This window comes from Eriocheir sinensis, chromosome 15 (genome assembly GCF_024679095.1).
Source record: "Eriocheir sinensis breed Jianghai 21 chromosome 15, ASM2467909v1, whole genome shotgun sequence".
Lineage (NCBI taxonomy): Eukaryota > Metazoa > Arthropoda > Malacostraca > Decapoda > Varunidae > Eriocheir > Eriocheir sinensis.
Window position 1 is genome coordinate 8497191 of NC_066523.1, and position 12671 is coordinate 8509861.

Below are 12671 nucleotides of genomic sequence, written 5' to 3' on the forward strand. Positions count from 1 at the left end.
TTTCTTGACTGCCTTTTCTGTTTCTTTTCTTTTTCACTTCTTATTGTTGCTTTTTCCCCCTTTTTACTTGTTCAGCATCCCTTTCTTCTTGTTTCATCTTTCCTCATTTCCCCTCTCACTCCTTACAATAGTCTCCCTCATTGCTGCTCCTTCAATATCCATTTTTCTTGATTCTCTGTTTTTCTTTTTTCTTCTTAACACCTAGTCGTTGCTCTCACCCCCTTTTTACTTATCCAGCATCTCTTCTTGTTTTTGTTCTCTCTCTCTCTCTCTCTCTCTCTCTCTCTCTCTCTCTCTCTCTCTCTCTCTCTCTCTCTCTCTCTCTCTCTCTCACGCCCCACTTTCCTTTACGCGTTCATTCATAGCCAGCTGCTGTTAGTCTCTGGCCTTCGTAGACGCTAATGTCCCAGCGGCTCCCCTCATCAGCCTTGATTTTATACCCTCTCCTAAGGCTTTCGTACGGCGGTGGCGGCGGTGGTGACGATGGCGTGGTGATTCGGAGGCGCGGTGGCTTTGTAGCTCCTCTTTTCCCCTCCTTTTTCTCCCCTCCTTTCTCGAGTTTGGTCCCTAGAGAAGCCATGATGGAGATGTAAGCCGAAGGGGGTAAGGGAGGAGGAAGCTCTTTCATTCGCCCCCTTTTTCTCTTACTTCGGGGTTACTTATACAAACACTAACGATAATAATGCAATAAATGTATCACTCCTCTCTCTCCTCTTCCCTTCCAGACCGTTCCCTGTTCCCCTGAGAGGCCGTGATAGAGAGGTAAGGCGAGGAGTGTGAGCCTTTGATTTGTCTCCTCCTTTTTACGGGGTTGCTCTGTCACACACTAACAACAATGATAATAAATACGATAATGACAAGAGATAAGTGGCTCTCCCATACGTATACTGATAACATAACAAAGAAAAAGCTGCGATGTAGAAATTGAGGGAAAATCATAAAAAACGTGTAGTTAATGAAGGTAAAATGAGTTTAGCGGGACAAACACAGAGGCGAGGCTGATTATGCAAATTGTCCCGTTGTCAGGCCCGGCATCGAACCCCCAGCCCCTCTCCCCCCTCACGCCCCACACCCCCTCTCGTTCAGGACGCGGCTGTTTGCTCCGTGGTGTGTGTTTGTCTCTGCCTTGCTGGGGTGTTAAACCTAATGGTGAGTCTCAGGGTTGGAAGAGGCTTAGGATGGTATTTTCAGACGCTTTCGCCTCTCACATCAAATATTTCGAAAGGCCAAAAAGAAAATTTGTCGGGTTCCAATGAGTGTTTCTTTAGGATCATGATACAGAAGAAGTGTTAAACCACCGTTAGGGTCATGAATGCTCGTCAGGAAATGACCCAAACTCCTACGAAAGTATCGTCAAATATGTGTGCTTGGCCACCGATATGTTTAAGAACATGGCCCTTCTCAGGCGCTCAAGACTGTGAAGGAAAGGACTAAAGTTGGTTTGTGAGGTGTAGCAATGACGGCAATGATTAAAAGAGAAGAAATGCTTAACGAATGTTGAAGATGGAAGTTTTCGGGTTGATAATGAAGCCGTGACGGTGATAATCAAAAGAAAAGGAGAAAAGCTGATATTAAAGGAAAAGCGTGTGAGTGGTGGTTAGTGAGGATGGAGCTATGACGTAGATGGTTTAAAAAAGGAAAGATAGAAAAAAATGCTGTTAAAATGGAGCGTTTGAGGATGAGGCTAGGAATGTAATTAAAGAAAGAGGGGAAAAAATATGTTGAGAAAAAGCGTCTGACTGAGAGTTCAAGAGTGGGAATGGGATTAAGGAGGAGGAGGCTACAGTGGCAGTGGTTGAAGGAGAGGAAATGAGGTTGAAATTAAAGACAGTGAAGATTAAAGTTTTTGAGGAAATGATGAAAGACTATGATGTTGAGAAGTAATGTAAGTAGGATTTGGAAAGTAGCCTTGGGGAAGTAGGCGCTAAGCTACAACAAAGACGAAGAGGATTAGAAAAAAAACATGAAATAAGAGAAATAAAGTTTGAGCAAAAAGTTGGTTTGTTGGTCACGGTTAGGATGAAGCAAATTATGGACTGGAAAGGAACTAAATGAGGAGGAGAAAGTAAGAAAAAAATATATTTGAGACACGTCTTCTAACTTCAGACGAGAAGAGAAGCATTAAGTTTAGTGTCGAGCGTTAGTGGAGTGAGTGGGCGATGCTTTTCATCCTTCATATTTAAGAAAAGAGAGGTGTAAAAATAGAAAGCAATTACCGCACTGTTTCTACATAATACGCTTCAGGTAAAAACATTTCTGAGAACTAGTTGGCTACCTGAGAGAGGTATTTGTGGCATCAACAAAAATACCGATACTAAATCTGCTCGCTTCGCTGATACGGAGAACGTTCCTATTATATCCCTCAAATCCCTCAACCTTCAGGAGAGACAGAGCAGGAAAGACCAAGCAGGAAGCATAGTTGAGTTCGCTTTCTCCTCACGGTCACGATTCCACGCCTCGGTGATGTCACAGAGAACAAAGACAATTCAAATCCAGTTCCAGTCCTTTCCTTTTAATCATCATCGACATTGCTTCCTCTTGACACTCTCCACCACAGCTTCCGCCTTCATCAATCTCTAAGCATTTCCTCACTTCTGATCATTCCCGACTTTGCTATATACATCTCCAAAAACCAGCCTCAGCCCTTCCCCTCCCAACCATCAATGAACACCTCAGGAACAAGACGAAATAACCCTCCCATCAAGTAGTATAATTCTGTAGGTGGGAAAGATGAGTCCGATCAATAGTTTTCTTGTGGAGAGGATTCAAGTTGCGTTTGTTAAGAGAAAAAAATATATATATGGGATTGCCTGTTATGTCTTTTCACTTTTTATTTTGTTTTGTCTGATATGATAAGGAAATGTAGGCGAGACAGGTAGAGTTCAACTTAACGTAGCGTCCTTGCCACGTACACCACATGTAGGTCGCTCGAACATTTGTGTGTGTGTGTGTGTGTGTGTGTGTGTGGGAGCTAGAGTGGTTAGGGAAAAATGAATGAATGTACGTCTTGTTTTGACTCAAATTAACCGTCTCTTTTTTTTTTCCTTTTTTTTCTCGTGTAATTGAGCTGTTGTTTGCTATTTTTTTCTGTCGAGTCGTATTTAAATAATGTAAGTGATCAGTGTTAAGTATTTCTTTTATACACGAGTCTTCTTCTCATCATCATCTTCTTGTTCTAGTTGTGTGTTTTTTCATCACCTTCATCTTCTTCCCATGATGATAATTATTCATTGTTGTTATTATTGTTATTATTATTATTATTTTATTTTATTTTATTACCATTATTATTCTTATTCATATTATTACTATTATTATTATTATCATCTCATACACACACACACACACACACACACACACACACACACACACACACACACACACACACACACACACACGAAAGTCTTCTTAGCGGCCAATTTTCAGGAGCTGTGAGTGTGAATAAGACGATATTCATAGGGACGCGAAATTAGGAGAGAGAGAGAGAGAGAGAGAGAGAGAGAGAGAGAGAGAGAGAGAGAGAGAGAGAGAGAGAGAGAGAGAGAGAGAGAGAGAGAGAGAGAGAGAGAGAGAGAGAGAGAGAGAGAGAGAGAGAGAGAGAGAGAGAGAGAGAGAGAGAGAGAGAGAGAGTTAATGCATGTTTGATCCCTACGTTTGAGATTCTTCATTAGCAAGATTAAGAGCTCTTTTGACTGTGGCTTATCAAAGTGATCCCTTGGAAACATGAACTGAAGAGAAGTTTTACTAGTAGTAGTAGTAGTAGTAGTAGTAGTAGCAGAGTAGTAGTAGTAGTAGTAGAGTAGTAGTAGTAGTAGTAGTAGTAGTAGTAGTATTTAGAGTAACAGTAGCAGCAACAAAACCGTCAGTATAATTAACAGCTGTAAACATAGACCTACTTTAACACAGACATTTGCCGCCGTACATCATCGTTTTAGAATAACACTGGAGCACATTAGCATAAAGTTAGGTATGCCGAGATATTCTGAGGCTGCGGCCCCAACCCACACGCCCATCAACATATTATTCACCTCGTCATTCCCTCCCTACCCTACCTCCCCTTACCTTCCTACCTTCCCCCCCTTACCTTCCTTCCTTTACTCTTCACGTTTGCTAAGTGGGTGTAAGGGGAGAGACAAGGAAGGGAAGTGGGAGAGGTAGAGAGTGGAAGAGAAGAGAAAAGGAGGGTCAGAGAGAGGTGAAGAGGGGAAGAGGGAGAGGATAGGAGTGGAAGAGACAGGAAAGGGATGGTGAGAGAGAGGTGAGAAGGGGAAGAGGGAGAGGAAGAGAATGGAAGAGGAGGGAGAATAGGAGTCAGAGAGAGAGGAGAGAGGGAAGAGGGACAAGGAGAGAGTGGAAGAAGAGGAGGAAAATGACGGTCAGAGAGAGGCGAGGAGAGAAGGAGAGGGAGAGAAGGAGGAAGTGTAGGAAGAGGAAAAGGAAGGTCAGTTGGTTCGGTCTCGGGTTTAATTTGTCTTTGGATGTAATTTCTGACTTTTAATGAATGACGCGACTTTGACCGACGACTGGTAAAGCTAGTGACACCAATGGGGAGAGAGAGAGAGAGAGAGAGAGAGAGAGAGAGAGAGAGAGAGAGAGAGAGAGAGAGAGAGAGAGAGAGAGAGAGAGAGAGAGAGACTTACGTGCAGATATGGAACCGTCTCCTTGCGTCCGGTCAGCTGCCTCAGCAGTTCACACACCGGCAACAATATAAACTGTTAGTGAACCAGTGGCTGAACAATTTGTGAACAGGTTAGGCTTTCAGATAGGGGATACCAACTATGTTCCCTTTAGCCTAGAAACTAGTGCCGCCATATAATGTAATGTTATAGGTACTAGGCCCTGATGTAACCAAGTGTCTGTGTAAATAAAAAAAATTAAAAAAAATAGAGAGAGAGAGAATGCTGAAAGGGAAAAATTCGTCGGGTGTTTTGGTGTGTGAAAGAGACAGTCCGTGGAAGGTTAAGGGAATTTCTCACCTTCTTTCTCTCTTTCTTTCCTTACCTTGTTTCCTTACCTTTCTGTCTCTCCTTACGGTTTGTATTACCCGGTTAAATGAGGTTATGTTTTGCCTTTTCCTTATGTAATAGTGTTAGAAATTAATTATGACGAACAAATTTACCTTGAGAGAGAGAGAGAGAGAGAGAGAGAGAGAGAGAGAGAGAGAGAGAGAGAGAGAGTACCATAGAAAACAAGTACAAAACAGGGGGAAACACAATTTTGGGCACCTTTTAGAGTGACGAAGTGAAGGGTGTCAGAAGAGGAGAGCGAGGGAGAGCGAGCTAGGGAGAATGAGGACAAAGGAAGGAGGAGGTGGAGGCAAGGAAAAAGAGGGTAAGCGAGAGAGAGAGAGAGAGAGAGAGAGAGAGAGAGAGAGAGAGAGAGAGAGAAAGAGAGCGAGTGGAAATAAGAAAGGAGAAAGAAGAGAGAGGGGAGAGCGAGACTTTAGAGCCTCCCGCACCAATGCTGAGTGAGGGGAGAGAGAGAGTAAGAAAGAGAGTGCGAGAGAAAGAGAAGGGCATGAGGGCTGAAGAAGAGGGGAAGTTGGAGATTACCGCTGTGGCTCTTCAGTCGGAGTCCATTTTATTTGGATTCTGAGGGGAAAAGATGGAGGAGTGAGGGGAAAAATGTCTGAACCCACGCTGTTTGTCTCTCCTTTCCTCTCGGCTTGCGTCTGTTTGTGCCTCGGTTTTATTTTTCCGTACTGATTTAGGCTCTCTTTTGTGTGTGTGTGTGTGTGTGTTTGTTCTGATGTACTTCTGTCTGTTTTGTTTTGTTTGTATCTGTTTTCATGTCTGTTTGGTTTTATATCACCGTTAGTGTGTGTGGGTTTCTGTGTGTATATTTGTCTCTTTGTCTGTTTGTTTGTCTGTATCTGTTTATGTTTTTTTTATATATTTGGATAACGTCTGTGATTGTTTGTTGTCCATCTACCTGTCTGTTTGTCTGTCTGTCTGTCTCTCTCTCTCTCTCTCTCTCTCTCTCTCTCTCTCTCTCTCTCTCGCCTCGCCTGGGTGGCAGCATTGTGTTCCCATCAGCCATGCATGTAATTTCCTAAATCGATCATTTGCCTGATTTGCCGGGCGGCGAAAATCGATGACTCCGACTTTGAAGTTAATAGTCAGGCGCCCATTGACTCCTGCCTTTGATTCTGTAATTAAGGGAATGGCGTGTGCGAGGCGGATCTGTGTAAGAAGTTGCTGTAGTGTCTTCTGTTCGATATTCATTAAGTAATTATTCGTCCTAGTGAAAGGAAATTATTTTGACACTGAAATTTTTATATCACGTTTTATTTCCACTTAGTATACAGGGAGAATCGTCTCAGTGAATGAACTACAGAAGCCTCACATTTTCTCGTCCTCCCTTAGCGTGTGTCACCCACCGTCCCTCCCTCCACCGCTACCCTTCCTTCCTCTCTCCATTACGGACACGAAGAGACAGCAGCCTGAACGAGGCGGCCCAGACCCTAGACAGCCATCCTCTCCGCCCTGACCTTACTTTCCCCTCACCTCTCCCTTCCTTTACTTTAAATTCCCTTTTCTGTGCTAACTTTCTTTCCCCCGAGGCTTTACTCTCCCATTTTAATTCAGTACGTTAACCCCTATGCCTACTTTCCCGAAAACTACCGTGTAACTTGCCCTTCCCTCGCCTCTCCCTTTGTTAACCTGGAGCTCACATGCTCAGTCTCGCTAAGCCCAGAGAGGCATGGAGCGCAAAATTCAGTGTACGTGTAGACACATGATTGCGTTGTCCGGGGTGCCGGCTACACTGCCACCGGCCTGCACGACGTAATTCCCACTCCCAGGACGCTTCAGAACAACAGGGGGTGACAGCGAATGTGGCCTAACGAGGGAGTTATCATCACAATGGCCTTGCAGAGGGGAGTGGCCGGGGAGGGGAGCCGGCAAGAAAGGGAACGGGAAGGGGAAGCGACGGGAAAGGGAGCCTCACAAGGACTGGCTTATAGAAATGAGGGGCGGCTGCAGAGGGAGGACGGGAAGAGTGCAGTGTGTGAGCGTGTCGTGAGATATTATATGCTGGGGTTGTAGTGGTGTCGGCGGGGGTGACGGGGGGCGGTAAAGGGTGGGAATAATGGGTCGGTCTAGGCTCTAGGGGTACATACAGGGTGCGTACGTCCCTTGTGTTGACTCTCCAATGGCACACTGACATACACGAAGCGAATTGTGGCGTTTATTCACGGTACGAGGAAAAACAACCGAGGGGAAAACAAAACAAAATAATTCTTGATACAGAGGAAGTCGAAAAATGTTGATAAAATGTGTTACAGAGTTGCCTTAATGCTCCCCTCTTGGAAAAGTACACGAAGCAAAATGTTACGTTTCATTATGGTACAAGGGAAGCTAACAAGGGTAAAAACAAAGTAGAATAATTCTCCTAGCCGCTGAGAGAAAAAGATACAAAGAAATTCGAAAGACGGTGATAGAATAACAGAGGTGTCTTAATGCTCCAGTATTGTAAAAGTTAAAGGAGAAAAGAACAATGGACTCAATACTGGGGCGAAGCTATTCCTGCCTCGTATAGCAAATCAGACGACCACAGGAAGGAGAGAGGGGTCGGGGAGGCAAACAGACGCGACACAGCACGACACGACACACACAGGCACAGTCACAACAAACAAATGAGGGTCAGGGGTTGTTTTGGTCCCCTTGTGTGTTTGTGTGTGTGTGTGTGTGTGTGTGTGTGTAGATCCTCCCGGAAGCGCCGCAGCCATCCCGGGTCACGAGGAGCACTGAGCAAACTCTTCAACGTTACTAGAACCTCATAGTGCCACGAAACATTTCCTGGCACTCCGCCATAGCTAGGTCTCTCTCTCTCTCTCTCTCTCTCTCTCTCTCTCTCTCTCTCTCTCTCTCTCACACACACACACACACACACACACACACACACACACGGCCACGCGCCCCATCCACGTCCTGGGTGGAGTTAATAAAGGATGTGAGGGCCGGAGGGGAGCGAGGAGCAAGGGCGGAGGGTGGAGGAAGGGGAGGAAGAATGAGGATCAGCAGGGAGAAGAAGGGACGAGAGAGAGAGAGAGAGAGAGAGAGAGAGAGAGAGAGAGAGAGAGAGAGAGAGAGAGAGAGAGAGAGAGAGATTAATAGCGAAACACCGTTTAAGTTTTTTTTTTTTTCTCTCTCTCTCTCTCTCTCTCACTCGGGAGCTTATAAGCACTTGAACGTGATTCCGGTTTGCACTGAAGAATGTGCGTATTCCTGCTAATTCTGTTACATCGTGGCCAGAAAAAGCATCGCAGCCTCTTCCGGATTCATAAGGATTTAAATACGAGTCTTTTACCCGGCGCCTTAAGTCACTGTAGAGGAGAAATAAATAAAAGAGGAGAATAAAATAAAGATATATGAAGTGGAGAAGAACGTAGAAAAGAAGAAAGAGGAGGAAGAGATGAGCATAAATAAGAATAAAGACTACTAAATGAAGAAAGAGAGGAAAAGAAGAAAATATAATAAAAAGACAAGATGAAGCTGAAGTGGAGGAGGAGGAGGAGGGCTGCATAAAAAGTAATGAAAAAAAAATAGAAACGGTCTGCTGCTCTAAGGAATTCGCTGTGGTGGTTGGTGTGGGCGATGTGGTAGTAGCTGTATGAATGGTAGCGTGTGGGGTGGAGGCATGGGGGTGAGGGGGGAAGAGGTGCCGCACAGACCCCCTGAGGGCAGCCGGCAAAATGAGGTGCTAAAGACCCCGGTAATTATACACAACGGCGGGACCTAATTGTGCTCGGAGCTTTACAATTAGCGAGGCTTTGTGGTTAAAATGCGAGGTGGGTCACTGTGCGGGGCGGGGCAGCGGAAACAACAGCTGGCTAGGGGCTGCTGGGGCTGGCGGGGGCTGGCTATAGGTAGGACTGGCGGGCTGACTGACGGACGTTGGCGAGGACTGAGTTGTGTTTTTAGACCTCAGGACATGTTATGATAATGAACCCCGCTGCCCCCGACTCCCTGCCCCTCCCTCATCCCTTTACTTTGTGTTCAGGGATGTTTTTCTTTCTGCGGGCTAGGGGTTGAGATTAAAAAAAAAAATAGAAAAAAGGTCGTTCGTGTAAAGGGAAAAGAGGAGGATAGCAAAAGAGATCATTAAGTTTAGTTCCAGTGACGTCTTGATACCTTTCCTCCTCGTGTTTCTATTCTCCTTTAATTAATTCTTATGGTACGTAGTTTTGTTTTCTCTTTCCCTCCCTTGTGTCTTAACTTTTTCATTGCTCTGTCATTTGTCCCTCAAGTTTCGTTCCCTTCCCTTCTCTCACACTTGACGAACTAAAACACTTGTGAAACAGAAAACTCCTGACGCTGTTTGTTCATTGTTACGTGTATTCTTATCCCTTGACCTCCTTTCTGTCGAGCTTGTGTAATAGTGGCAAAGAAATACGTGAAGGGTTACGTTGAGTGCTACACGGCTATAAATCAAATCAACTTCTTACAGCGAACGACAAACATCCTCTTACCAGCTATTTTCGTCCCTCCTCCTCCTCCTCCTCCTCCTCCTCCTTCTCCCCTTCCCCTTCTTCTTCTTCCTCCTCCTCCGCTTCCTCCTCCTGCACCTCCTCCTCCTCGTAAGTCAAACCATTACGTCACGTTTATTGGATTAGAAAACTACTTTCCTCACGTGTGCCATATCGGTCCTCATGTCGCTCGTCTTGGTTCATGCGGCAACGTTTCCGGGAATCGAACCCAGACGCCCTATTTTTGGACTGCTCGGTTATTTATGCTCATGTTTGTAATGTAAAAGAGAACGTCAGCGAAAAGTAAGGAACACGAATAGACGTTTGTTTGGCTTCTTTCTTTACTTTTCTAGCACTAGTGAAGCCATGGCGAGCTTTGTGTGTGTGTGTGTGGGTGTGAGGGGGGGGGGAGGGGGGGGGCGGTCCATAATATACCACCCTTTCCCTAAAAACTAAAAGTAATTGGAGAGAGAGAGAGAGAGAGAGAGAGAGAGAGAGAGAGAGAGAGAGAGAGAGAGAGAGAGCACATATAATAAATTCGTTAACAGTTACGCTCCTATAACCTTATATATCTATTTGTACGTGACACAGCCAGAAACCCAAACGCGAATAATTTCCTCTTCGTTTTGGTGTTCTTTTTTTTGTATGCAATTAATACGTGATACGCATGAAAGCGTGCCGCCGCGGAGTTTCTTTGAGAGGAAAATAACGACTTGAATTTTTACGTCTGATTTTCACGTTTTTTTTTCTGTGTTTTAGTGGAAAAAATAGTGTAAGCAAATTATGTATTACTGTTTATTTTTTATCTCTTTTTTTTTTCTCAGTATCTCCTCAAACACAAAACCAAAACAAGCATTACCTCAGACCCCCCCCCATCCCCCCGCCCTGCTACACACACACACACACACACACACACACACACACACACACACACACACACACACACACACACACACACACACACACACACACACACACACACACACACACAACTTATTTGCCTCCCCTGAATATGAAAGGGAAAGTAAAAAAAACCCACCATAAATAGGTGTATAAAAAGCTTAAAGACCCTCAGAGACATTACAGAGAGAGAGAGAGAGAGAGAGAGAGAGAGAGAGAGAGAGAGAGAGAGAGAGAGAGAGGAGTGGAATGAGGGAGATAAGGAGAAATCTACTGAGTAATCGAAGGAGGAATGAATGTACTGAAGAAAGAGGTAATGAACGAAGGAAGTAGGGAAGATAAGAATGTACCAAAAAAGGGACAAAGTGTGTATGGAGGGTTGGTTGCTTTAAGGGAAACAGAGAGGAAGGAAAGGAAAAAAAAATGGACATGTAGACAGAGGGAAGAATGAATTAGAGGATAAAAAAGACTAACGGAGGAAACGGACCAAGTAACGGAGGAATGGACAGAGGTAGGCATGCAAGAAGGAGGAGGAAGAGGAGGAGAAGGGGGGGGGGGAGTAGAGGAGGCAGAGGGTAATGGAGTGAGGGTGAGCGTCCGTCAAGCCACATAAAGAGTGAGATTGTGGAATATTCCCGCGCGAAGCCTCGGTTAATGCCCCATTCATGTGTATTATTCCCTTTTTCATCGCTGGCCGCCTGTTGTGGCTGCCGAGGGAGAGGCATATAGACAGACAGACAGACAGACAGATACAGACAGACAGGCAGATAAACAAATAAACAGACCCAAGCAGATTCAGAAAGACACACAGTAAGATTCAGACTCCAGATAGGCAAGCAAACAGACACACAGACAGACAAAAAGACAGATAAACAAACTCGGACAGAAAGACAATCAGGCAGATTCAGACACTCAATCATACAGATAAACAAGGCAACACATCCAGTTTTTAACATATTGACCAACAGAAAGACAGACGAATCGACATAGACAGTAGCCATAAAAATATCATACAGACAAAAAAAAAGAACATCCATAGAGAGCACATTTTAAACCCTCCAATATTGCGGTCACGTGAGTATTCGGTTCATTCTTGCCTCAGCTTTACACGCACGGCAGCCATAAGGAAACATCGTGTCTTGCCCTTCTTCTACTGGCATATGACCACAGATGTTGCGCCGACTAAACGAAACTTTCCAACTTTTTCCTGCCCTTCTCCCGCTCCTTCGTTCCTTTCTCCCCATATTCATTCTTTAATTATTTTTCCTCCTTTCTTAATTCATTCATACTTAAAAGTTCTTCCTTCCTTTCTTCTTATCTTCCTTCTTTGCTTCCTTCCTTTCCACATTAATTAATTCCTCTCTTCTTTCCTTCCTTCCTTCCTTCGTTCATTCATTCATTCCTTTTCTATTATCCCTTTACATAATGAAGAACTTACTAATGAATACCTGGAAGAAGAAATAACCCCAGAGAGAGAGAGAGAGAGAGAGAGAGAGAGAGAGAGCCGAGGAGGGGTGGATGGCTTTTCCTGAGTGCATGTTGTGGCTTGAAAGGAAAAAAAGTAACACGCCCTCTCCCCGACGTTATGAGCCGCGCGTCTGAGGCTCTTGGAGGAGGTAAGAAGAATGAAAAGACGCTTTGCTTGGCGGAGGAAATTTTGTATCAAGAGCGTAAAATGAGTGAGCGTGGGAGGTGCAGAGGTGGAAGTGAAGCAAAGACAAGACACCGTACGGAAAATGTGTCAGGAAAAGGTGTGTGTGTGTGTGTGTGTGTGTAAGTAGAGAGAGATATAAGCAGAGATAGATAGACAGATAGATGGATAGATAGGTTGATAGACAAATAGCTAGATAGGTTGAGAAAGAGAAAGGAAAGCGGGGGAAGAAGGACTGATATCTAAGGACTACAGAAAAAATGCCTGAAGTAACCCATTTACCTAACAATAAAAAAAAAGTCCAGTCAGTAGAGCACTTCGTGAAAGCAAAGAGGAACGAACGACAAGTGAAACAGAGCAGCGAAGGATGAACATAGAGAACGCCGTCCCTCCTTAGCCAGAGACAGCACCAACACGAAGCTGTACACTCACGAAACAAACACCAACGCCAGCAACAAGTGCAAGCGAAAATACAAGCAATAACTCCACCACGATCAACAAGTACAGCATCAGCAACAGCAATATTGGATGGGGAAGAAGAAGAAAAAAAGAAGAAGGAGAAGAAGAAGAAGAAGAAGAAGAAGAAGAAGAAGAAGAAGAAGAAGAAGAAGAAGAAGAAGAAGAAGAAAAAGTAAAACAAGAAGAACAAGAAGA